Source organism: Natator depressus, chromosome 11 (assembly GCF_965152275.1).
Source record: "Natator depressus isolate rNatDep1 chromosome 11, rNatDep2.hap1, whole genome shotgun sequence".
Classification (NCBI taxonomy): domain Eukaryota; kingdom Metazoa; phylum Chordata; order Testudines; family Cheloniidae; genus Natator; species Natator depressus.
The window spans coordinates 8,090,377-8,117,339 of record NC_134244.1 but is presented as its reverse complement, the minus strand read 5'-3'; the positions used below and the strand labels follow the sequence as shown (position 1 = coordinate 8,117,339).

The window sequence follows — 26,963 nt, the reverse complement described above, 5'->3', positions numbered from 1 at the left end:
AGAAAATTCCCCAGAGTGCTCTCTAGACGGAGGCCCATCGACTCCCAATGCCCCTCACGGAAGCGTCTCAGAGTCTGACTCTCAATTAGTATCGGATGTAGAAGATGCCACTGATGGTTCCGTAGAGGAACCCCCAAGTAACCCTGAAAATGCAGAGGTGTATATGGAGAGAGTGAGAAGTTGGCAACGTGAATTACCTAGATTTGGGGGGTCGGTGTATTGTGAGGAGTTTCGTTTTGTCCATCTTGAGCAAATAAATTCAGCTCAACAGGCTGTTGAAGCCATACACAGAGGGATACAGCTAGTTCTTGATGATGTTAATGGTAGGGTAGGCCCTGATGATTACGTACAGTTACGTTTAGAGAGCCGTCGTTTAACTAACCCTTTGTTTTCAGTCAGAAGAACTAGGGATGAGCTGTCCGCTGAGGATTTCTTGAACCAGACCTCAAAGCTGCTTCAGAGCAATAGAGAATTGCATTTCGATGGGACGTTGCGCCTTGTTGTGACAGTTGTAAAAAATAGGGGTGGGGGCGCTCGAAGAGTTTTAAATTCTATCCTTAGTAGTCAGATTATTCATAAAAAGAGACAATGTTTAGTAGACCTGACTTACACCGGTACCAATCTATGTTTTGCGGGAGGGCTCTTGGCTGTCATGGCCGGTCATAAACCTACAGATGCAGAATTGTTAGCAGAGGCGAGAAAGTTGCACGAGAAACTGGGGTGGTCAGATCAAAAAAAGGTTATGCTCACTGATGTAGCAAAGTTTGAACAGCATTTAGGAGTTAACATACAGGTGGTGCTGTATGCGGTGAAAGGTGGCTGGGGTTTTTTTAAAACGGGGGGCCCCGTGTACCCTAAGACTTATTTCATCCTGTTGCACAATGAACATTACTATGGGGTTCTGGATGTGAAAAAGTTGTTCGGAGCAAAAAATTACTGTGAGTTTTGCCACACGGTGTACAGTCACGACCATTCTTGCAGGTATCGTTGCCGTCTCTGCTTGAGCGCAACATGCTCTGACAACATGGGTGTGCAGCTGAGGTGTCCTAGCTGTAAACTGTATTGTCGGTCCAAAGAGTGTTTAGACAGACATGTCAACTGTGCGTCAAAAAACCAAGTTGAATGCCTGTCTAAAACTTTGTGCGGTAAGTGTCAGGCGTACGTGGACAAGCAGCACAGGTGTAAAGGGAGGCGCTGTAAGCAGTGTCAGGGTTTGATCGTTGGAGATGTAGACATTCACCTCTGTTTTATGGACAGCCTTAGAAAGCTCGAATCATCAGAAAAGTATATTTTTTATGATTTTGAATGCATGCAGGAGACTGGGTTGCACACTCCCAATTATATTTTTGCAATGTCCCTAAAGCCGGAAAAATCCTGGGAATTTAAGGGTGACGAATGTCTTTCTATGTTTGTTAAGACCTTTATTGGCAAAGAGTTCCGGGACTACACGTTCCTAGCACACAATTCCAAAGGTTATGATGCGTATTTCTGCGTTAGACAGTTACTGAAGGAAAAGATGTGCATAGAACTGATCACTCAGGGCAGTAAACTAATGTGTGTGGAAGTTAAGGCCCTTGGCATTCGTTTTATAGACTCTTTAAACTTCTTGCCCATGAAGCTTAGCAAGCTCCCACAGGCGATGGGATTTGAAGGTTGCAAAGGGTATTTTCCACATTTTTTTAACACTTTAGAAAATCAAAATTATGTGGGGCCTATGCCCGGTGTGGAGCACTACGGTGTAGAAAGCATGATGCCCAGGGAAAAAGCAGAGTTTCTCGACTGGTATCAAGACCACAGCTCTGAGACTTTTGACCTGCAGAAAGAGCTTGCGTATTACTGCCAGCAGGATGTAAAAATTTTGAGACAGGCTTGTATCCTATACAGGAAATAAATTATGAATATGACGGAGAAGGTCGATCTAGTAGAGAGAGAACCCGGTAAATTCACTGAGATAAAACTGTGTATAGATCCGTTCCGGTACATAACGCTGGCATCCGTCTGCATGGCTATGTACAGGTTTATGTTTTTGGAGCCTAACACGGTAGCTCTTCTCCCTCCAGACAACTATCACAGACAGAAAAAGAGATATTCGACCCCATCTATCCAGTGGCTGTTGTATATCTCTCAAAAAGAACATATACAAATACGGCACGCTTTACAGGGTGGGGAACTACAGGTAGGCCCCTACTTTTTAGACGGTTATGCCAATATTGACGGGGTACACACAGCCTTTGAGTTTAATGGGTGTTTTTTTCACGGCTGTGTCGCCTGTCATTGTGAAAAAGCACAAAATCCTATGACGGGGACAACTTTTGGGTTTCTTTATTACAAGACGCAGCTCAAGACCGACTATCTAAAACGGCTTGGTTTTGTAGTGAGGACTCTTTGGGAGCACGAGTGGGTGTTGATGAAAGAAACAGACAGGGAGCTTGCGAGCTTTTTAAACCGAGCCCAGTTACCCCAGCCTCTCATGCCTAGGGATGCTCTTTTTGGGGGGAGGACGAACGCCATCCGTCTATATTATAAACCTAAGCCCGGGGAAGAAATCCACTATTATGATTTTACCAGCTTGTACCCTTTTGTAAACAAAACGAAAGACTACCCTATCGGGCACCCCGATATAGTTTATGACAAATTTGGACCCCTTGCAAATTATTTTGGAATTGCAAAAGTTAAAGTGTACCCCCCACGAGGCCTCTTTTTCCCATTGTTACCTGTCAGAGTGGGCGGCAAGCTTATGTTCCCGCTATGCCGAACCTGCGCGGAAACCGTGCAGCGGGAGACGTGCACCCACACTGACGAGGAGAGGGCCATCCTGGGGACTTGGTGCACTGTGGAATTGAACGCAGCCATAGCGAAGGGGTACGTGGTGGCTAAAATCTATGAAATCTGGCATTTTAATGAAAAATCTGATAAACTCTTTTCGGAGTACATAAAATTACACCTCCGCCAGAAACAAGAGGCTTCAGGGTATCCCAGCTGGTGCACAGACGAAGACAAACAAAATAAGTATGTTAACGATTTCTACCAGAAAGAAGGCGTGCTTTTACGCCGACACGAGATCAGGCTAAACCCCGCTAAACGCCAAATTGCTAAACTGTTTTTAAATTCTCTGTGGGGTAAATTCGGCCAAAGAACCAACCTACCCAATACCAGCATCGTGAGAGACCCCGACGAACTCTTTCAGTACCTATTTTCCCCCAACTACGAGGTTTCATCCTGTGAGTTTATCGACGATGAAACAGCGTGCGTATCTTGGAAGCACGCAAAAGACCGTTATTCTGTCTCTGGCTATACCAATGTTTTCATAGCCTGTTTCACCACCGCTTATGCCCGCTTAGAACTATACAACCTCCTAGACGGATTGCAAGAGCGGTGCCTGTACCACGACACTGACTCTGTGATATTTGTGAAAAGGGAGGGGGCCTGGAATCCCCCTCTGGGGGATTATTTAGGGGACCTCACGAGCGAGATCCCACCAGATCAACACATCACCGAGTTTGTGTCGGCAGGCCCAAAAACATACGGGTACAAACTGTCGGGAGGAAAGGCTTGTATGAAGGTCAAAGGTATTACCCTGAACGTAGCAAACTGTGAAAAGATCAACTTTGACAGTTTGAAAGATCTAGTCCTGGACTATTGCACGGGTCTGCGAGAGAACCCCTCAAAAAAGATAGAGGTGCAGCAACCCTCTATTGTAAGAAACAAAAATCAGTGGCAAATAGAGACAAAAACCCTTAAAAAAACACAGAAAGTCGTTTACAACAAGAGGGTCCTAGGAGAAGGGTTTAAAACCCTGCCCTACGGTTTTTGAAAAATGGATACGAGGTGGAGACACCCCTTTTCTGCAATTCTCGCGGGGCCTAGCAACTGCGGGAAAAGTTACTTTATAAAAAATGTATTGGATAATGCCAAACAAACATTGTCTGTTACGCCTGAGAATATTGTGTGGTGTTACAGTTGTTGGCAACCCTTGTATAAAGAACTGCTCTGTAAATACCCCTTTATCAATTTTGTGGAGGGTCTGCCTGATGCTTTTGACGATGACCGTTTGTTTCCTACCAATAAAGTGAACATGATTATCATAGACGATCTGATGAACTCCGCTTGTGAAAGCGATGAAATCGAGAAAGCCTTTACCAAGTACGTGCATCACAGGAACCTGAGCATTATGTATATAGTTCAGAACGTATTTTGCCAGGGAAAAAAGAGTCGCACTATTAACCTAAACACAAAATACATGGTTCTGTTCAAAAACCCCAGGGACAGATTACAAATTGCTACACTCGCTCGGCAAATGTACCCCGGCAAAGCTCAGTTCTTTCTAGAAGCTTTTGAGGATGCTACCAAAAGGCTTTATGGCTACCTGGTGGTGGATTTAAATGCTTCCACACCAGAAGCTTATAGGCTAAGAACTGGTCTTTTCCCTCCAGACTGGCCGGCAGTTTATACTTTAAAAAGAACAACAGCCCTGTATAAAAAGAGATGAATTATTGGCAGGTCCCTTTTTAGCAGCCGGGGTTGCTGACTGAAAACATGTCTAGCTGCGTGAAAAGAAACCTGGGCCTTTTAAAATTACTTAGCAAATCGTCCCCACAGCAAAGGAGGGCTATACTGTGCTCGGCCTCTGACGATCTAGTAGCAGCCATCTCAGAAATAGCGCTCAACACCTTAAAAGGAAACGTACCTTTAACACCGAAGCAAGTGCGTGTGCTGAAAAAGAAACACACGCTTATAAAAACTTTGTGTAATAAAAGGGTTTCACTTAAAAGAAAGAAGCGTCTGGTCAAGCAGTCTGGGGGGTTTATAGGACCCCTGTTAAGTTTTGCTATCCCTCTGATAACGGGGCTTTTAACTAATCGATAATGGAGTATGCAGAAAAAATGTACCTGGTGCCCAGCCGGCAGTTGGAGCAATTAAGTGCTCCCCCTCCGGCAGAGGAAAATATCAGAACGACTGCAACTCGCTTACTGGATGCTGAAATGAAATCTGTTCTTCAAAGAACTGACTTAGGTGAATATGAAAAGGCTAAACTTTACAGCACCGTGCTTCAAAGGTACCTAACGTACGTGAAGCAGAGCGATGTGGACAAAGGAAAACTAAGTCTGTTTCTACCAGAACAGGAACAGAGTGTGACTGCCAAACCCTCCGAAACACCAAAGACCTCAGACTCTGTTGCTCAGGAGGTGTTGGATAACGTGAATAAGCGTTATAAGAAAAATGCATCAGTATTGCTAAATAAGCTGGGCCAAGATAAAAACATTTCTTCATGGACCGATAAAGGGTCTTTTGTGTACAAAGGCTCTGTGGTTAATGGTTCTAACATGCTCGACTTAGTCAGGGCCGTCACCCAGACGCGCTCTGTTCCTAGCAGACATGTACCTAAAGGATGGGATGTGTTTATGAATGCCATGGCGGAACTGAACATGCCATCTTCCATCATGGGCAACGCGACCAACAGAGATCTTTTGGAACGCCTCAAGGCCTCAATCGCCGACACCGGTGTGGACCAAGAAACAGTGACCCCTTTTTTGCCATCTAAAAAACGAAAATTGGCTAAAAGAGCCGAATGGCTCAGTTTGTGATCTTTTTCACGTTCTATTTTTTTTTTTAAAACTGGTAATGTTTTGCTTTAAATAAAACATTTCTGAATTGGGTCATTGTGTTTTGTTTTTTTTTTTAAAAAACCACGCCAAACATCGATTGTCTTTAAACTCCCCACCTGGGGTGCTTTATTGGGTAACATGACTATGAAAATCGTTGCAAGATACGCATGTCTGGGCTTGTTGAAACATGCTTTGAGCAAGGCTAGGCATGGCCAAGTATTTAAATTTATTTTTTACAAAATTCATCACCATCCGGTCGTTTTGCATTAAGTCATTAGAATACAATTTTAAAATCCGGTCAAAAGATAAACCCTTGCTACGATGGTGTAAAAAAACACGCAGTGATAGCCGCAGGCAACGGAGCTGGGGTCTTGTAATTGTCTGTTGTGAAACACAATGTCTGTGGCATTTTTGTTTAAAAATTTCATAATGCTTTTAGGAAAGAACACACTGTTCGGGGGATGCCCGTATGAGTCAAAAAACTCTCCAAGGTTACGCTCCACCAGATACACGGCAAGCCAGTGTTCACCCGGTCGGCTGTGTGGATGTGTGTTGACCACCAAACCTAGGGGTCTCTGAGACAGCTTGCCGCCAGGGAGCCAATCGCAGGGAAACACGTCTAAGAAATTCTTTTTCGTGTAAGGGTCTGTTGATAAGACACGTGAGAGCTGCACGGTGTCCATGTTCACATGTAGTCAAACAGAACATTTCTCCTCTGATTTATCTCTATTACGTTGTCAAAAACCCCATACACGATCATATTGACGGTAATGGTTAAAGCCTTCCCAAAACGAATTTCTGCTCTCAGGTTCCCGGTTTTAATCAGGGAATAGTGATCGGCGCATTCCTGGTCGGGGGACAGGTCAAAGGCAAACATGGTGTAACCCTGTGCAAACTCCTCACGGTCGATTAACAGAGAACGATCTTTCATGTGTTTACCGGCCGTCTGTACCAGATTCATGTATTCTCTCACGCAGCGTCCTGCCTCGAAGTCTGGTTGCAGAGGCTTGGTCGGTATCTGCTCACCATCCACATACAAGGCCACAAAATTAATATCGTAATGCTTAAAATGAAAGGGATTTTTAGCGTAACTTCCGCTAAAGGCATCGTTATCCACGAACCCCAGGACAAGCATTTTGGGCAACTGTCCCAAGAACAGGTTCTCCTGGTTACTGACCCTGCTGCCCGCAGGGATGCTAAACACTTTCATTCCCACACGGTCCACGGGGTATTTGGCATTAGCGGTAAGCAGGGCCTCGGCGTGCCCCAGACGAACGCTCGGGGCCACACGTACTTTCTTCACAAAAAGGGATGCTGATAGAATGCGCAGTTTAAAGCCTTCGGTTCCGCTGCCCATTAAACAGAAAGGATCTTTACTGCGCGTCAGTTTAATTTTCACATCCACTCCGTTCAACAATAGTTTTTCTTGAAAAAACAGGTCGCTGTGTAGATGACCCAGAAGCTCTACTGTTCTGCTTTGAGCGGTCAGCTTTGCACGCCTCACAAACCCTAGATTCTCGCCATCCAAGTCTGTGTCTTCCTGTTGTCCGGCAGTGTCTTTGTAAAAGAGGCCAGCGGAAAATTGCGTGGCGAGGGTGTCGTTGCTGTAATTGAGCACCGATTCTATAAAGGCCCTGTAAGGGTAACAGTTGTTGCTTTGGCTTACAAGACGGTCTCCGAGCGTGACATCCAGCTGACTAAAAATAGAGGCCACTGGGTAATTCACCAGGCCCACCTCGGCACCCGTGTTGAGTTCAGTTCCGTCTCCTTTTACAATCTTGCAACACAGGTACAGCAGTGTGTTGTTTAAATCCATATAATCTACGCCATTCCCTGCTATAAAGAAGTCAATGGGGGCAGACTCCGTAACGGCCGACAGAGGTGGCACCTCGATGTAGATGCTTTTCTCAATGCTGGTCTGCGTAGGGGCTACTTGGAACAAGTCTAGTTCGGATTTGATGCATTCTTCAGACCCGCAGTGAACGAAAGCCATGTTGATTAAAATATATCTCTCGTATCAGCCAGCGAGTGTTTCCTCTTTCGCCCAGGCTTCCTCTTGGACTTTCGCTTATGGCCAACCCTGCGGGTCAAAGCCCTTCTTTTAAAGGGTTTCGGGGGACCTGCGCGTCGCGGGTATGACTCATTTCTCTTTCTCTTCTTCCTCCTTTTAATGTACATCAGCCCCGATCATTCCTGTGAAGCTGTGTTCCCCACCTTCTCCAGAACAGCGCGGGAGACGTGACCTACCACGTCTTTAGCTATGTTTTGAGCGGCGGTTTTTACGTGGGGTTTAATAATCTCTAGCCCCCTCCTCAAAAGCGGTACGGCTTTTCGAAAGAGGCTACGGAATATTCCACCCACGCCTGCCCCATACATCACGGGGGCCCCATGATATCCAGGAAGGGCGTATCCCGCCTGGGCTTTGTAATAGTTTCTGTAGACGTTGGGGTCGCCGTAATTTTTTAGGATCGCCATAATACTGTTTTGCTTTTTTAGAAAACTCGCTCTCTCCGGGGGCGCAGGTGTAGCTTGATGATCACCTTGCCAAAGCGAAATGAGACGCTTTTGTTCTGATCTGTCTTTATTTCAGTGGTAATTGTGTCGATGTGGTGTTTACTGATAGGGACGTAATGAGGTTTATCGTAGGGGATGGTGACAAACTCGTTGTTCCTTCCTTGGACGGGGACACAACGTAACAGGGGAACAGAAAAGTCCCCCACAAACTGATGTTCTACGATATCCGTGTACAGATACAAGGAATTAAAACCCCCTGTAATGTCTGCCGAGAAAGGGAATTTTTGGACGCTGTGTTTGGGGCCCAAGCCCAGAATGTTAGCTAGCTCCCCGCTGGTAGAAAACATATAAGTAAAAGCGGCGGATTTAAGTCTAATTTTTCTACCCACAGGGTCATAGTTCATGACCATCTCAGGCGGTCCGGGGTGACGAGCTATGATACTGTTCATATGATCCAGTAATTCGGGTATGGACGCGTAATAACCTCGTCGTAGGATGAAACTCCATGCCATATCTCCAAAGGTGACTTCAAAAGGGGTGTCTTCGTTGATAGTGTTCCAGCTGTGCGGGTATTGTATTTCCACTAACCCCACCTCCCAGGCACCCCGGAGATCCAAGGGCTTAATTAGCCGTATTGTAAAGTTCGAGCTGGTGTTTTGGGGAAAAACTGCAGCGCTGGCGTTGCTGGGCAAAGTAATGTAAAACCCGCCGTCGCTCATCTTCTCTGACTTTGCGGGGAAGAATAACTTTTGTTTGTTTGTTGTTTGCGTCTAAATGTCACAGAGTTGAGAAGCTTTCACCCAGCTGTTAAACTTATCAGGCCACCCCAACCATTTTACCAGTAGTTGCTTTTTTCTCCCTTTTCCTTTCTCCGCTAGAACTTTTTCAACCCTGTAAATCCTGTCTCGTTTGGGGTTTACTTTTTGTAATTCTTCAGGGTAAAAAGATCCAGTAACTGTCTCACCCTCGTAGTCTTTTAATCGGTATACAGGTCTGTGACCCCTGGTTAAGCCTTCATCCACTATGAATATCTCATCGGTAAATGTCTGTTCATAACCTTTTTCGAAAGCTCCTTTGGTTTTAGATAGTCTCACGTGGTCGCCTTTTCGAAAAGGGGCAACAACCGGTTTTATTTTAAAATCATCTCCATAAACCATTTTCCATACCTTCAGAGAATTTGAAGGGTTAACATCAGCGGGTCTGGTATGTATAGTTCTGTGAAAGCTCTGGTTGTAACTCTTTATAAAGTCAGGTAACACATCGATGTAGCGAAAGGTGTTATGGGCTGTAAAATATCTCCACATCCTAGTTTTTAAAGTTCTGTTAAACCGCTCCACAACCCCTGCTTTGACTTCATTATTAGTAACAAAATGGTGAATGCCATGCCGTTTTAACAATCTGCTTAAGGGTTTGTTTAAAAATTCTTTCCCCCGATCGGTTTGTAATTTTTGAGGCACACGCCCTTCGCTAAAAATAGCTTTAAAGGCCTTGCATACCTCACCACTCGTCTTGTCCCTTAGGCCTAAGGCCCAGGCATATTTGGATAGAATGTCTACCACTGTTAAGATGTACTTAAAATTGCTGTTCTGTTTGGAGAACTGGTGCATATCCACCAAATCTGCCTGCCATTGCGCATCCACATCTGAAACAATGGTCTTGTTTCTTTTAAAACGTATTCGAGCCGGTTTGTGTAAAGTATAAGCATCCTGGTCTGAAAGCCAAGCTGTTACTTGTCTTCTATTTAAAGTTTTACTATGCTTTTTGGCCACTTGAAAAAGAGGGTTCACCCCGCCAAAGCTCCCAACTTCCCCGGGGGTGTAATATATTTTCTTTAACAGAGCCGCCTGTGGAGACATGACTGTTACTGGTACCATCTTTTACTAACACAAGTGTGGGTGGGGGACAACATTCATATTAACACGTTTAAATAAGTTTTATTAATCGCCTGGTTTAACACAACCTTTTACAACCGCCTGTAAAAATGGACGCCATGACTCCTAACATGAGGGTGTCTGTGCTGGTTCATTCTTCCATTTTGTCCTTTTCCTCTTGAGATCTGTGTCTCAGACATGAGCAAAAACAGCTGACGCATGATACATTTACTCCCACAGGGCTACCGATGTGTAAGTTCTCAAAGGCCTCCAGAAAGGCATCATCGAGCTGTTGAGAGATTTTTTTTTTCAAAAAAGAAACAGCGTAAGCACACCACTGCTTGGTTTTTGATTTACACAATCCCTGGTTCCTAGCCCCGTTACAACCCCATCCCAACCGTCACTTCTTAAGCATTCATTTACCTGAGCGTTCATCTTGTCCACTAGTGACTTCCCCGAGCTGCGATCATCTTCCTCCTCCCGGGGGGTGGCCAACAAGAGGCCATCACGCTCATCGTGGGGCCCCACAAGCGGCTGGGTTTCAGGGTCCGGGGTATCCATCAATGGCTGGGCCAAAGGGCTCCCCTCAATTGCCCCCTCCTCCTCCTCGGAACTGTCGCTGATGTAGCGCTTTCTCCGCGGTTTGTTGAAGGCCCTCGGGGCTAAAACAAAGTCCGAAGTTCTCACGGGGGTGGTGAAGGAGTCCATGTTTCCACGATTTCTAAAACACGCGCTCTTGGTAAAAGACAGCCTCTTCTGCCCGACGCTGGGCCTTATGGGGTGATGGTGCTGCGCTCTGATTGGCAGAGGGGTCATACGCCCCTCTTCTGGGTGGTTCACCCCATCCCAGAACCTGCCCTATTTTGGTCAAATCTGCTCTCGGGCCGGCCTGATTGGTAGAGGTTGGTGGGAGGAGTTGTTAGAGGGGTCACACGAATCATTTCCGGACGGGTCACCCCGCCCCCGGAACTCATCCTAATTGGTCAAATCTCCTCTTGGTCCTATCGGAACAAAACCCCTCCTGATTGGTAGCGGGGTGGGAGGAGAAGTTGTTAGAGGGGTCACAAGACCCACTTCCAGAGAGGACACCCCCACCCCGGAACTCGCCCTGATTGGTCAAAGCTCCTCTCTGGGAGGTCCTACGGGGCGAAACCCATCCTGATTGGTGGGGGGGGGGGAGGAGTTGTTAGAGGGTTCACATGACATACCTTGCTTCCGGTCACGTGGCAGCCTTGACCCTGGAAGTAATACCCCATGGGGCAGGACTTCCGGTGGGGGGGGGCAGAGGTCAAGGGGTGGGGTTAAAGGGGTCAAGGGGTGGGGTGGGTGTCACATGACACACCTTGCTTCCGGTCATGTGGCAGCCTTGACCCCGGAAGTAATAACCCATGGGGTGGGACTTCCGGTGGGTGGGGCTAAGAGGTCAAGGGGCGGGGCTGAGGGGTCAAGGGGGCGAGGCTGAGGGGTCAAGGGGCGGGGTCAGGGTTTGATTGATGGTAGGGCCCTTATACTACTTACTAGGACTAAATTCTATTGATACTATTCTAAATTCTTTTGATACTCCCAATGTATCAATGGGTGATGCATGTAAACATTTTGCTTTGTGCTGTGTCAGGGTCGGGTGCAACCTCTCCGCCAAGTCTGTGTCCCAGGGGAGAGGGGTGGACTGCAGGGTGACCCCCCACCTCTGTGCAGCTAGTGGCCTGTGCTCCCCACTGCCATGCTGGAGCCGTCACCACAATTGCCCTTCTAATCTATTGTCTGTAACAATTTTGACTCTAGACTAATAACTGTACAGTCACATGCTGAGTACTACTTAGCCATGGCACTCAGTAAGGCCCAAAACTGGCAAAGCAGTAGTTTCAATGGGGATACTAAGGTGCTAAACTTTATGCACATATTTAAGTGCCATGCCAGATTGTTGGTTCTTTTCTTTATCAAGATCATGGCCTAACTTCACTCCAAAAGATGTGCTGCCCTTTAGGGTAGGTCTACATAGCAATGAAAAAACTTATGACTGGCCATGCCAGCCAAATCCAGCTCGCGGGGCTTGGGCTGTGGGGCTGTTTCATTGCTGTGCAGACTTCTGGACTGGGACTGGAACGCAGGCTCTAGGACCCTGCTGGGTGGGAGAGTCCCAGGGCTCCAGCTCTAGTCTGAGCCCAGAAGTCTGCACAACAGTGAAACAGCCTGAGCCCAACAAGCCCAAATCAGCTGGCACGGGCCACCCGCGGGTTTTTCTTTACCATGCAGACATACCCTTAAAGCAGTGGTGGGCAACCTGCGGCCCGTCAGGGTAATCCGCTGGCAGGCCGCGAGACAATTTGTTTATATTGACCATCCACAGGCACGGCCGCCCGCAGCTTCCAGTGGCCATGGTTCGCCATTCCCAGCCAATGGGAGCTGCAGGAAGTGGTGGCCAGCACGTCCCTGCAGCCCATGCAGCTTCCTGCAGCTCCCATTGGCCGGGAACGGTGAACCGCAGGTTCCTGTGCCTGCAGACGGTCAATGTAAACAAACTGTCTCATGGCCTGCCAGCTGATTACCCTAATGGGCCGCAGGCGGCCCGTGGGCCGCAGGTTGCCCACCACTGCCTTAAAGTCTTCTGTACTTGGCATACATGGAAATATTAGCATTGCCACCTGCTCTGTGGAGCCACAGAGATGTGCTAATCAGTAAGGAATTTATTAGTCAAAAAACATTGCCTGAATCTTGTCGTCTGTATTGTTACAGACACTTGCTGACTGGTATTTTGAAATAAATTACCAAAATAACTGAAAATGACATGATTATATTGTGTTATTTTGACAAAAAATATGCAGAATTTTTAAATATTGTGCACAGAATTTTTATTTTTTTGGTGCAGAATTCCCTCAGAAGTAACCATTATACAACGCACTGGTGAGACCTCATCTGGAATACCGTATGTAATTCTGGTCTCCTATGGTTAAGAAAGATGAAGTCAAACTGGAAGAGGTGCAGAGAAGGACTACCAGGATGATCAGAGGAATGGAAAACCTACCTTACGAGAAGAGGCTCGAGCTTAACTTGTTTAGCCTAACCAACCAAATGAAGGCTGAGGGGATATATGATTGCTGTCTATAAACACATCAGGGATTAACACCAGGGAGGGACAGGAGTTATTTAAGTTAAATGCCAATGTCGACACAAGAACAAATGGATATAAACTGGCTCTCACCAAGTGTAGGCTTGAAATTAGATAAAGGTTTCTAACCATCAGAGGAATGAAGTTCTGGAACAGGCTTCCAAGGGGGAAAGGGGGGAGAACTAACTGGTTTCAAGACTGAGCTTGATAAATTGATGGAGGGAATGGTATGATGAGATTGCCTACAATGGTGTGTAGCTAATCTGCCATTGGTGGTAGCAAATATACCCAATGGCCAGTGATGGGACACAAGAGGGGGAGGACTCGGAGACACTACAGACAATTATTTGCCAGGCATCTCACTGTTGGGGTCTTGCCAAAATGCTCAGGATCCAACTGACCACCATATTTGGGGTTGGAAAGGAATTTTCCTCCAGTTAGATTGGCAGAGACCCGAGGGGTTGGGGGAGGCCTTCCTCAGCAGCATGAGGCATAGGTCCCTTGCTGGTTTAAACTAGGGTAAATGGTGGATTCTCTGTAACTTAGTCTTTAAATCACGATTTGAGGACTTTAGTAACTCAGCCAGAGGTTATGCATCTATTACAAGAGAGGGCAGGCAAGGTTCTGTGGCTTGCAGTGTACAGGTGGTCAGACTAGATGACCATGGTGGTCCCTTCTAGTCTTGAAGTCTATGAGCCAGAATATCAGGTGATAAAACCAAAGTGAAATCCTTTATTTACCCTGCTTATCAAAGGAAAAACTAAAACAACCACTTCATTTCCATGCCCTCCCTTTCCACTGTGTCAAGGAATAACTACTTAAACCTTCCTTCATCCATCCTATCCCTAAAAAGGGGTTTCTTTATGCATTCCAGTACAAAAACAAACAAAAAATAAAAACCCCTTCTCACGGTCACAAGAGTTCAGACCCCAATACACAAAAGGAAAATGATTATGGTCTTCAACTAGTTAGGGTAAAACAGGAAACTGTTTAGTCCCTAAAACAAAGCAAGGTGACAATTATAGTCTTTCAAGGACAATGAGAAACTGGTTACAGTAACACTCACTCACAGTTTTTCCAGAAGTCTAATTATAAGAATGTTACACTCAAGAGTAGAAGCAGGCAAACTGCACCTGCTGGAACAGAGGAACAAGTTAATAAAGCACAGGAAGCTGCCTAGCATATGTATTTGACCTCTTATTCTCCATCTCTGACTAGAAGAGGTTGTAAAATACGATGCTGGCTGGGGTGGGGGTGGGGGGGGGGGAGGTATAAAGATCAGTTTGTTCCAAAACTATTTAAGATATTTAAATAGATATGACGAAGACAAAAAAGAGCTAGTTTATTACTACACCAGAAAAACCTATAATTTGTTATGTTTGGAGGGGAATTTAACGTATCTAACATACTATGCCACACATACCAATGCAAGCTTCATTTCTGATTAATTTGAAAAAGGAAACATTTTAGAAACTATGTTGCTAGGGGAGAACTAACCTGGGTTGGATATTAACACTATCAGCATCTTCATATCAATGCTGTTAGAAGCCGTAGGATCCAAAAGCCCAGGAGTATCTGCCAAAATTGGCAGCTTTAGCCCTAGCCACGGCATCTGTGGTGTGAAGCCTTTGAAGCTAACTAGTTTTAACTGAAAGCAGTCTGAATTGGAGAGAGAAACTGACAAAATTAAGAAAAAGCTTTTATTATACTCGTAGCCAAGTTCAGGTTTAAATTTGGCTGGTAGTAGAATGGAAGTATTAGGAGAAGGGAGAGAAGGATGGTTGTTTGTGTTCTGTTCAGAGTTGCTAAAACCCAAGCCACATTAACTTCAAAGGATTTACACAGAACAGTTGCCATTTCTAGGGCTGAAGATGAAGGTTTCAGTAAAGACACTAAAGCAGGGGTTCTCAAACTGGGGGTCGGGACCCCTCAGGGGGTTGCGAGGTTATTACATGGGGGGTCACGAGCTGCCAGCCTCCACCCCAAACCCCACTTCACCTCCAGCATTTATAATGGTGCTAAATAGATAAAAACTGTTTTTAATTTATAAAGGGGGTCGCACTCAGAGGCTTGTTATGTGAAAGGGGGGTCACCAGTACAAAAGTTTGAGAACCACTGTACTAAGGGGTAGATTCTCAAAGTGTACACAAGGATTTACCCATTAAAATTTCACTGGTTTCAGAGTAGCAGCCATGTTAGTCTGTATCCACAAAAAGAAAAGGAGGACTTGTGGCACCTTAGAGACTAACAAATTTATTTGAGCATAAGCTTTCGTGAGCTATAGCTCACTTCATCGGATTCATCATCCGATGAAGTGAGCTGTAGCTCACAAAAGCTTATGCTCAAATAAATTTGTTAGTCTCTAAGGTGCCACAAGTACTCCTTTTCTTTTTGTAAAATTTCACTGTCATTCAAGCAAGTTAAGTGGCTAAATCCTCGTGCATCACTTTGAAAATTTAACGTAATTCCTCAAAGGTCAGCCCTAAGGAAATAAAGCCCTCCAATGCTGGTAAAGTCCTTTTAAGCAAATTAAAATGAACACAAATTATATCCCCCCCCCCCCAACAACTTATTTTTTTAAAAACTCCAATTTAAAAAAAAATTAACACTTTTTAAAAATAAAACCAGACAGCTCCATCAGAAGAACTAACAAGTGACAGGGTACATAACCAGTGAAAGATACCACTATTACCCAGGGTGCAGTTCTTTGGCCAAAGGGAGAGTGTTTTCAATAGCTATGGGGTGCTGATCTCAACAGCTACACATGCTGTCATTGGTTATTCTCTTTATTATTAAACTACACTAGATCTATTTACATTGCTGGCTTTGTACACATCTAATTTAGAAGTATGCTCATGTTATGAATTGCTAAACTGCAAACATTTCTACTTGAACTGAATAAAAAATAATTAACTGTACACATATTTCACACATACCAAGATTTTAAACTTACTTCCTTTTTATATCTATTTGTTCTCTTTACACTGAACTGACATTGACAGAAGCATGCAAAAGATATTCATTTTGTGAACAAGTACTGAGAGAAAAAACTTTCTTCTTACATTGATTACTAGGGTTTTACATAGAAAATTAATTTTTAAAACCTACAGGCATTTTGTAATACTGAATGTAAATGCTTTCTTCTTATAGACTGAAATACAATCATAATATTTTAAAAGTCTCAGCAACATTAAATTAGCAGAAACAATGAGCAATGATTAATACAGTGAGAAAAGCCACAATGTTTTCTACCATGCCAACATAGACCCTCCAACAGAAATAACAAATGAAGATTTGGCAATGGTTTGAAAAATTCTCTTTAAAAATAAAATGTAAGATATCAAGAAAAGTCTCTTGCCCACAATGGCAATGGGCACTAATATACAAAAGTAGAAAAAAACTGAAATCTTTGACTTAAATTGGAAGAATGGGAAAACACATATTACCATCAACATAAAAAGAATAGTACCCCATACTATCTAAAGTGAACTAAATTCAAAACATGCAGAAAACCGCATTGCATATACTATGCATAGCTCTTCATTTCAGACTGTGCTGCTACTTATCAACAAATATGCAGTAGGTGATCAGGTTTTCTTGTCCTAATACAAACAGTAAACTGGATTTAAAGAAGATCAGGCAGGATTTTCAATTCTTTTAACTGTCAGAATATGAATTATTATCCCCTTCACTAAAACCGTCATATTGAGTGGAACCATCTGAGTCACATTTTTCTGTTTTGAAATTAAAGTTTCTGAATTTTCATAAGCAGACATGGATAACCAAGAATAATCCAGAGCTGAACACAAATGACGCACCATGCAAAAATTCAACTTGTATACTCGTTCTGTTTTTTTCTTAAACTTACTTTTGTTTAGTAGTTTTATTTTAGTGTGAAAGAACACTCTCTGAAAATACCTCTCAGGTGTTGATGTTCAGCAACAGAAAGACACAAATGGATGTGTCCCTTAATCACCTGGACTGAGTTACATTCATTAGCAAGTTCAGTATTCATTGAAGAATGAAAGAAACATCACAGTGTTGTTAAACTCCATAATTAAAAATAGAACAATAAAAATGAGGGTTAGAAGTGAAACCAGCTAAAATAAAAAGTATTGTAAAGAATGATCTAACACCACATGCAAGGTTAATAAGTGCTCAGAAAATAGCAAGCTACAGGCTACTGTACTATCATACCCATAAATTTCTTCATAGATTCATAGAGTCTGAGGCTAGACGAGACCATTAGATCATCTAGTCCGACCTCGTGTGTAACATGGGCACTTATATTTCACGTAGTTACCTCTGTACTGAGCCCAATAACTGTGTATGGCTAACACATATCTTCCAGGAAAGCATCCAAGTCTTGATTTGAAGACATCAAGAGATGGAGAATCCACCTCTTCCCAGGGTAGTTTGTTCCAATGGTTAATCACCCCCTCTGTTAAAAATCCATGCTTTATTTCCCATTTGAATTTGTTTCATTTCAGCTTCCAGCCAATGCTTCTTGTTAAGTCTCTCTCAGGTAAATCAAAGAGCCTTTTAGTATCTAACCCAGGAGCCTATCCTTGCAACAAAGCCCGATGCCAACTCTGTCCACGTATCTACTCAAGTGACACCATCATAGGACCTAATCACATCAGCCACGCCATCAGGGGCTCGTTCACCTCCACATCTACCAATGTAATATATGTCATCACGTGCCAGCAATGCCCCTCTGCCATGTACATTGGCCAAACCAGGCAGTCTCTACACAAAAGAATAAGCGGACACAAATCTGACATCAGGAATCATAACATTCAAAAACCAGTAGGAGAACACTTCAACCTCTCTGGTCACTCAGTAACAGACTTAAAGGTGGTAATTTTGCAACAGAAAAACGTCAAAAACAGACTCCAACGAGAAACTGCTGAACTTGAATTGATTTGCAAACTAGATACCATTAACTCAGGCTTGAATAGAGACTGGGAGTGGCTGGGTCATTGCACAAATTGAATCTATTTCCCCATGTTAAGCATCCTCACACCTCTTGTCAACTGTCTGAAATGGGCCATCTTGATTATCACTACAAAAGTTTTTTTTTCCTGCTGATAATAGCTCATCTTAATTAACTAGCCTCTTAGAGGTTTCAGAGTAGCAGCCGTGTTAGTCTGTATTCGCAAAAAGCTGTAGCTCACGAAAGCTTATGCTCAAATAAATTTGTTAGTCTCTAAGGTGCCACAAGTACTCCTGTTCTTTTTAAATAAACCTTGATTCTTGGCTCTACCCTATTGCTGACAGGGGGGAATCAATCACTCAGACTTCAGACACTGGGTCTGAACAAAGATCTAAGGGCTCAAGCCAGATGCTCCACACAGAGGCATGAAAAAACAGACCTGTTACCCAGCCTGTTCAGGGATCCAAAATCCCAGCCACAAAGTAACAAAATCAGACAGACTGACCAAACACACAACTCACCAAGTCCATTTACTTGCAAGCACACGATTCACATTTACAGTCCCCAAAACTCCCATTAGCCACACCTGCTCATCTAGCAACTGACTTATATACTATGTCTCGCTGCCTAGCTCCCTCTCCTCATTGACAGGGAGAAATTAATCATTCAGACTTCAAAACTGGGTCTTATCAAGGACCCAAGGGTTCTGCGCTGAGAGACACAAAAACAGACCTCTCAAAGATTACTGAGTAACACTAGGATTACTGTAACAAAACAAAAGTTCTTTAAGTTTATTTTGTACATCTGAAAGCAGCTTGTGTATATGAAGTTGCACTATTTGCCTTCCACAAGTCAGTCATTTCCCTATTTTTGTTTATATTGTATACAGAAACGTCAAAAAGAAAGAACTTTCTAAAAGCAGGAAAGTCACTGTAAACTCAACAATTGAAAGGGGAATTCAGGAGCAGTACCCAAAATTGCTTTTTAAATTTAATTTTTATTAAGCTGAATTGATTTCAAGTTGACTGTGTCCTTTTAAACCATTGGTGGTCCTTTTGACTCTTGAAATATATACAAATTTAGTTAGCACCGCACTTCACAAATAACAAGCTATTGTCCACAGAACTCAATACTGACAACCCAAAAAGGATTAATAAAAATAAATAATTCTTGATAAAAGCAACAAATCATTCCAAATTAAAGCTCATGTCAGAAATAGCAAATCAAACATCTGTCAAAAATTGTCAAAAATAGAAATGTATCTTACAGCCTTTTTTGAAATAGTGTATTGACTAATTAGAAGTTTAAACTTCCAGCCAATTACTGCAAACTTGTCTGAATATACTGAGTAAATATTCCATGGGCCAAAGTTTAGTGTTACTACAACCGCTACCACACTGATCAAATGGCCAGGAAGAGAGTCAGACCTCAAAACGTACCCTTAGGTCCAAATGCTACAACAGGGGTGGGCAAATTACGGCCCAGGGGCCGCATCTGGCCTTTCAGATGTTTTAATCCGGCCCTGGAGCTCCCACCAGGGAGCGGAAGCCAGGGGCTTGCCCCGCTCTGTGCGTGCCATGGATCTGCATGGCTCCTGGAAGCAGAGGTATGTCCCCCCTCCAGCTCCTATTCATAGGGAAAGCCAGGGGGGCTCCGCACACTGCCCCTGCAGCTCCCATTGGCCAGGAACCAGTCAAAGGGAGATGCAGGAGTGGTACCTGCAGATGGGGCAGTGCGCAGAGCCACCTAGCTGCGCCTCCACATAGGAGCCGGGGGAAGCTGGGGAGGACATGCTGCTGTTTCCGGGAGCTGGTTGAGGTAAGCGCCACCCGGAGCCTGCCCCCCTCCCATGCCCCAACCCCCTGCCCCAGCCCTCATCTCCAGCCCCATCCCAGAGCCCTCACCACCCCCGCCCCAGCCCGGAGACCCCTACCACATCCTGAACTCATTTCTGGCCCAACCCCAGAGCCCGCTCCCCCAGCCAGAGCCCTCACCCCAACCCCCAATTTCATGAGCATTTATGGCCCGCCATACAATTTCCATACCCAGATGTGGCCCTCGGGCCAAAAAACTTGCCCACCCCTGTGCTACAAGAATATAACTGTTTTCCTATTTAATTATATAGAGAAGTGCCAGTTCATTCTTAACAGTTAATTTTTAATAGTGTTTAATATTAAACATCTAACATTATTAATGACTTGACTAAAGACAGCAGTCAGACTGAATCAAAAGACTTTTATCCCAAATATTTTATCTCCCAATACACAGCAGCTTTGCAAAAATCTTATGAAAATTTGCCAGCCAGGCACAAAATCTACTTGCATGCTATTGCCCACTATCATAGTTACAATGAAATAATGTTATCGTATATACACAAAAGAAGCTACGTGCCCTAGGCTGGTGAGGAAACAGAACTTTACAAGGCTACTATTCAACCTTTCTACAATCAGTTCACTTTGCCCCTACATATAATACAGAATTTAAAAAAAAAAAATTATAAATCACTAAGGCCCAAATTGGACTAAACACTTTGCTGAATCAGGAGTAATGTAAATAAAATCTTTAAATTTTAGATTTTTGTTGTTTAAAATACTTTTGAGTAGAATTGTAGGGCATTTCCTGGACTGCATTTCTCATAACCTCCTCTGTTATGCGGTGCCAGAGCATGACATTAGGATCATGTGTTGGCAACTGAGCCTCATTTAACCTCTCAAAGTATTGTTTCCAGTTCTCCTTCACTTGTTCAGTTATTATCAGGAATCTCCCAGATCATTATTTACAAATGGTATTACAATACCATCCCCCTTCTCTTTGCCTCTTGTTTTGCAATGCTAGAGATTTTTGCCAGCCAGCTGTAGGTTGTTTACAAGCTTAGCATACAAATCATGTGGGACAGTGGCTCTCAACCTTTCCAGACTACTGTATCCCTTTCAGGAGTCTGATTTATCTTGCGTACCCCAAAGTTTCACCTCACTTAAAAACTACATGCTTACAAAATCAGACATAAAAATACAGAAGTGTCTCAGCACACTATTACTGAAAAATTGCTTACTTTCTCATTTTTACCATATAATTATAAAATAAATCAATTGGAATATAAATATCATACTTAATTTTCTGTGTATAGTATCTAGAACAGTATAAACAAGTCATTGTCTGTATGAAATTTTAGTTTGTACTGACCAGGAGAGCTGGCTGTATTTTAAAGAATCCTCATTCAGGTTACAGGAACAAACCATCCCGATGTGTAGAAAGAATAGTAAATATGGCAGGCGACCAGCTTGGCTTCACAGTGAAATCCTTGCTGATCTTAAACACAAAAAAGAAGCTTATAAGCAATGGAAGATTGGACAAATGACCAGGGAGAAGTATAAAAATATTGCTCGGGCATGCAGGAGTGAAATCAGGAAGGCCAAATCACACTTGGAGTTGCAGCTAGCAAGAGATATGAAGAGTAACAAGAAGGGTTTCTTCAGGTATGTTAGCAACAAGAAGAAAGTCGAGGAAAGCGTGGGCCCCTTACTGAATGAGGGAGGCAACCTAGTGACAGAGGATATGGAAAAAGCTAATGTACTCAATGCTTTTTTTGCCTCTGTCTTCACAAATAAGGTCAGCTCCCACACTGCTGCATTGGGCAGCACAGCATGGGGAGGAGGCGACCAGCCCTCTGTGGAGAAAGAAGTGGTTCGGGACTGTTTAGAAAAGCTGGACGAGCACAAGTCCATGGGGCCGGATGCGCTGCATCCGAGGGTGCTAAAGGAGTTGGTGGATGTGATTGCAGAGCCATTGGCCATTATCTTTGAAAACTCATGGCGATCGGGGGAGGTCCCGGACAACTGGAAAAAGGCTCATCTTTAAAATCCGGGGAACTACAGGCCAGTCAGCCTCACCTCAGTCCCTGGAAAAATCATGGAGCAGGTCCTCAAGGAATCAGTTCTGAAGCACTTAGAGGAGAGGAAAGTGATCAGGAACAGTCAGCATGGATTCACCAAAGGCAAGTCATGCCTGACTAATCTAAATTGCCTTTTATGACGAGATAACTGGCTCTGTGGATGAGGGGAAAGCAGTGGACGTGTTATTCCTTGACTTTAGCAAAGCTTTTGATACACTCTCCCACAGTATTCTTGACAGCAAGTTAAAGAAGTATGGGCTGGATGAATGGACTATAAGGTGGACAGAAAGCTGGCTAGGTCGTTGGGCTCAACGGGTAGTGATCAATGGCTCCATGTCGAGTTGGCAGCTGGTATCAAGCGGAGTGCCCCAAGGGTCGGTCCTGGGGCTGTTTTTGTTCAATATCTTCATTAATGATCTGGAGGATGGCGTGGACTGCATCCTGAGCAAGTTTGCAGATGACACGCAACTGGGAGGAGTGGTAGATATGCTGGAGGGTAGGGATAGGCCTGTACCAGCCGACTCGGACTTGTAGGGCTCGGACTGCAGAGCTGTTTCATTGCTGTGTAGACTTCCAAGCTCTGGAACACAGCAATGAAACAAGCCCACAGGCCAGCCGCGGGTTTTTCTTTGCTATGTAAGCATATCCTCAGAACAGGACTTCACTTTAGCAACTTATCTACCAACTCAATTTATACTTCTGGTATAATTTCTAAAACTTCATTGAGGAAGAGTTAAGGTTGAAAGGGTATGTTTCTGTACCAGCCAGCCAACACCAAAAAACAATACATTTATTTTACAAATGCACTGTAGTTTACACACAAATCAAAACAAGTTATTGGAGATTATAAAATTTATAATATACTGTAATGCTCCTTTAAATAAAAGAAGACACGTGGCAGTTACAACACAACACAGTTAAATAAAAACTTGCGAGACTGCCATACATTTACATAAAACTATACCACCATATTACCAAAACTTTGTAACAAACAGATCAAAAAATAAGGGGATTTTTACTCCAAAAACCCTTTACAGTACAATAATGCAAGGAATCTGACATTCCTTAGTGTACCCTAGAACTATACTCCTTTTGAAAAATTATTGCACATTGAACATAAAAAACAACAGTATTCATTCAACAGACTGCAAGAGCTGATGGGCTTAATTAAAAGTGGAAAGAATGGATCTGGGACATGCGGAAAGCTGTAGCAATTACTAAAGTAAATTATAAGGAATACAAACTAGCTGTTTAAGAATTGTAATTTAACATTTATATTGCAGTAGCGCTTGAATATGATCTAAGCCAATGGGAGGGAGCTTCTCCTGTCGGCTTAGTTAATTCACCTCCGCAAGAGGCGGTCGCTATGTCAGCGGGAGAAGCTCTTCTGTCTACATAGCACTGTCTATATTGGCACTTAGGTTGGTATAATTGCATCGCTCGGGGGTATGGATTATTCATACCCCTGAGCAACGTAGTAATACTGAAATAACTGTGTAGCGTAGACTAGGGTAAAACATCAAAATTGAGCCAATTGTGTTATTTTCATATTTAATACAATAATATCCAAGAACTTTCCGTAATACTCTAGCATATATAAAATTACAGAAAATTATAAAGTTGTTTTTAAAAAAGGTTGCATCTTGTATACAAAAAAGGCTATAGCCATAAGCCATTGTGAAAAAACCTGGTTTTTGCTTCCCCCCCCCCTTTTTTTTTTTTTTTTTTTAAACACAGATGGTGTGTTGTGCCATTTGTTTTGATGTATGATTTTCTGCCCATAGTGTGTAAACTGACCAATACAAAGAGGAAGGAAAGAGCGGAAATCATGGCACAAATGGTCCAGGAACAGCAGCTCATAAACAAAAGTTAACAGTTTTAGAAGATAAGAAGGTAGCTTATGCAACTCATTTGCAAATTAATGCAAATCTCATTTACTTAGCATCATTCATCCATAAGGATTCCAGAAGACTTTTCATATGTTTTGTGAACCACTACTGAAAGGCAAACATCTGGTATGAAATGCAACCACTGTTCAACACACAGCAATCACTAAAGCTATGGAGTTCAGGAAAGGAAGGTAAAATCCAATGGGAATGACCTTAGCAGAACCACTCTTTACACAAGAATGCACACTTTCATATCAACTTTTCCATTATAACTGGCACAAAGCATGCTTCTCCTACATGTAGCCTGTTTGGTATAGACTTTCGCTTCAGCTTCTTAGTTTTCTGTGTCTGTTTTCAAATTACCTAGAATATTGGTGAAGTCCAAAATTTTGATTCACAACTACATTTTCTTAAATTCCAAATGTCTATTTGTGAACTTCAGTGATCTCTCATGTACTGAAACTGATTTTTCTCATCTTTACATTTGAAAGATCAGACTCTCTTTCTTATACCCTCTGCTGAATGAAGGAGATTGGGGAACTGAAGGTTTTGGAGTGGAGCTCCTAGTGGAGGAGCTTCTTCCCCAATACCACATAGAACTCAGCTCTTGGACAGCATTGTGGAGCCAACTACAAAGCTCCTTGATGCACCACTTACCCCTGGCCCTGGAGCTAGAGGTGTTCAAGGAGGGGTTACGAAGAGCAGCTCTAGGACTGGATAGTAGATGCTGAGAATACTAGAATTGGCAGGGTTTTTTGCCATCGTTCCATCCAATCCAGCTCACTGGCCCTCCCATGCCAACAGAAAAGATATGTCTACACTGGGGGAAAAAAAAATAAAAAGAGATGTGTTCTTTACTCAGTTACCTAACTCAGGTTAGAACAGCAGTGAAGACATGCATAGCAACTTGGCTTTTAACTTGGGTTAGCATCTTGAATTCAACCCCAGGCTGCCCAATAGGCTTGAACTGGAGCCACTAACCAAGCTAAAAATCAGAGTTACCATATCTTGACTGCTATTTTAATCCATGTTAGCTAACTCAAGTTATAAACATACTTTTTTGCAATGTAGGGCACACCCAGAGAATTAAGTCTCCAGATTTGTACAGGACATTCAATTTTGGGTACTCCCTGCGGTAGCTGCTTCATTCTCCAGTTGGGAAGACCTGCAGATCTGGGGAAGTGGCATTCTAGTCAATGTATCTATAGTTAGCATCCATTAGCCTCCGAGCAGCATGATAGGGTCTTCTAGAACTCGAACCATAGAGACCCTACCATTCCTAACACGCTGCCTAGAGAAGAGCCTCAATCAGTCATATTCAGAAAGATGTGTAGAATAACATCGGGCAAAGAGATGTAGTATGTCACTCTAGCCAGGCCTTTATATTGGAGCATGCTGGAGACCAGAAAGGGAGAAACCAAGGGAAAACCTGACAGGGAGGATGTGGGAAACCAGAGGCAATGGAGGAGGATAATGTTGGGAGGAGCCAAGTGGATGAACAAGCACAGAGGCAAGATGCTTCATGCTCTACAGTTTTCACATTCAATGAGGCACAGGGAACAACAAAGCATTTAAGCAGTAACTGCAAGGAAAAGGCTTCCAGAAAGCTGGTAAAATTTTCAAGAGTACTTCAATAACTTAGAAGCTAAAGTTCCATTTTCAAAAATGGTATAGGCACTTAGAAGTTTAAATACCACCAACTTTCAATCAGACTTAAGCTTCCAAGCACTTGAGTCACTTTTGAAAATGAAGCTTAAGCTCCTAAATCATTTAGGTAACTCCTGAAAATTTTACATAATATTTTTCTTATCCTTCTTACCTGCTCAAATTTTTAATTATATATGTTGATACTTTGGTGTATTAAAGCTTCTAAATATTATATATGGCTCCTAAGTAGTACAAACCCAAGCTTTCCCAAGGTTCCAGAGAGTTCACACCAGATGTCTTGGTTCAGGCCAATCTTTAACATAATCCAATGTATAAGTAAATTAATATTGTTTTCATTTTATTTTTAAATACTGCATTGCTTGTTACCAAGTGATCTCATACCATACAAACCATCACAAGGAAGAGAGCTCATAAAAGAAACAGTGGCATAAATTAGTGTTTAGCTCTGAACACCACAAAATAAAACAAAAGCATTCCAAACCTTACTAAAGTCTTAAATTCTATACGATCACAACCTATTTACATTTTTGCTCTCAAAAATTTGATCCAGGATCAAGAATTTAAGCTAGAACTAGTATATAATTCTCCTACAAGAAAACTGAGGAAAAGTTTAGGAACCATCAAGTTGATCTATAGAGAAGAAATTTTAGAAATGTCTATGCTCCTGCTATTTTTTACAAAGGGCATTAAAATATTTTTTTCATTACAATGTATTACAAAAGGCGTTCCTATGGAAATCCAAAATTTCTTCTCAAATTGTTTCCTAAGATTTTAAAGAGGCATGATGTGCAGGAACCAATACTATTATTACTGTAAACAACATGCATACTATAAAGCAGAGCTGGAAAGTCCAGGTTGTGGCAATACTGGGGTTGGATAAATTACCATGCTTTGCCACCCTGACAGTCAGCTCCACACATTCCTGCTGGTCAGCCTATCGCTGTGTCTTAACACAATACTTACTAACAGTATTCTTGGAGTGAAACTGAAATATAATTAGAATAATTCACTTTGCTTATGATCTCAGCCTGATTTCAGTACAAACCCCCGTAAGTGAAAGGCCATTATACTAACCCACTGGGACAGGCCCCCGCAACTCATTGTGGCCATTCTCAATGAAAATTACAGAGTGAAGAGCCCTGATTTGAGTTACTAATATTTATACTTTGCATAATAAAGTAGTAAAACATTCTATTATAAATTGTGAAGCAGGGGAAACAGTTTCCTTTCAAAACTATGACATTTTCAAAACTCCTGAGGAATTATTTTCCTTTAAAAATTGTTAAAGTTGTATTTTTGAGGTTAAAAAAATCAGAATCCAATAAAAAGGCTGTTCAAAGGAAGTTTCTATGAGAACACAAGAAATATACAAATACATTTCCAAATCCAATTCTAGAATTTGAGACCAAATATGTTTTTAAAAATTGAAATCCTAATTTCATGTCCTACCAATACAAATGACTTTTCAAAAAGAATATATT

General features: G+C 42.9%; 2 protein-coding genes across 3 annotated transcripts in view; one reads left to right on the top strand and one right to left on the bottom strand.

The window, feature by feature from the left end:
* LOC141995806 (uncharacterized) overlaps nucleotides 1–26,963 on the top strand; it is a 102,105-nt gene that overhangs the window by 2,031 nt on the left and 73,111 nt on the right. The gene's annotated exons all lie outside the window — the stretch shown is intronic.
* PTPN4 (protein tyrosine phosphatase non-receptor type 4) overlaps nucleotides 1–26,963 on the bottom strand; it is a 245,977-nt gene that overhangs the window by 192,806 nt on the left and 26,208 nt on the right. The gene's annotated exons all lie outside the window — the stretch shown is intronic.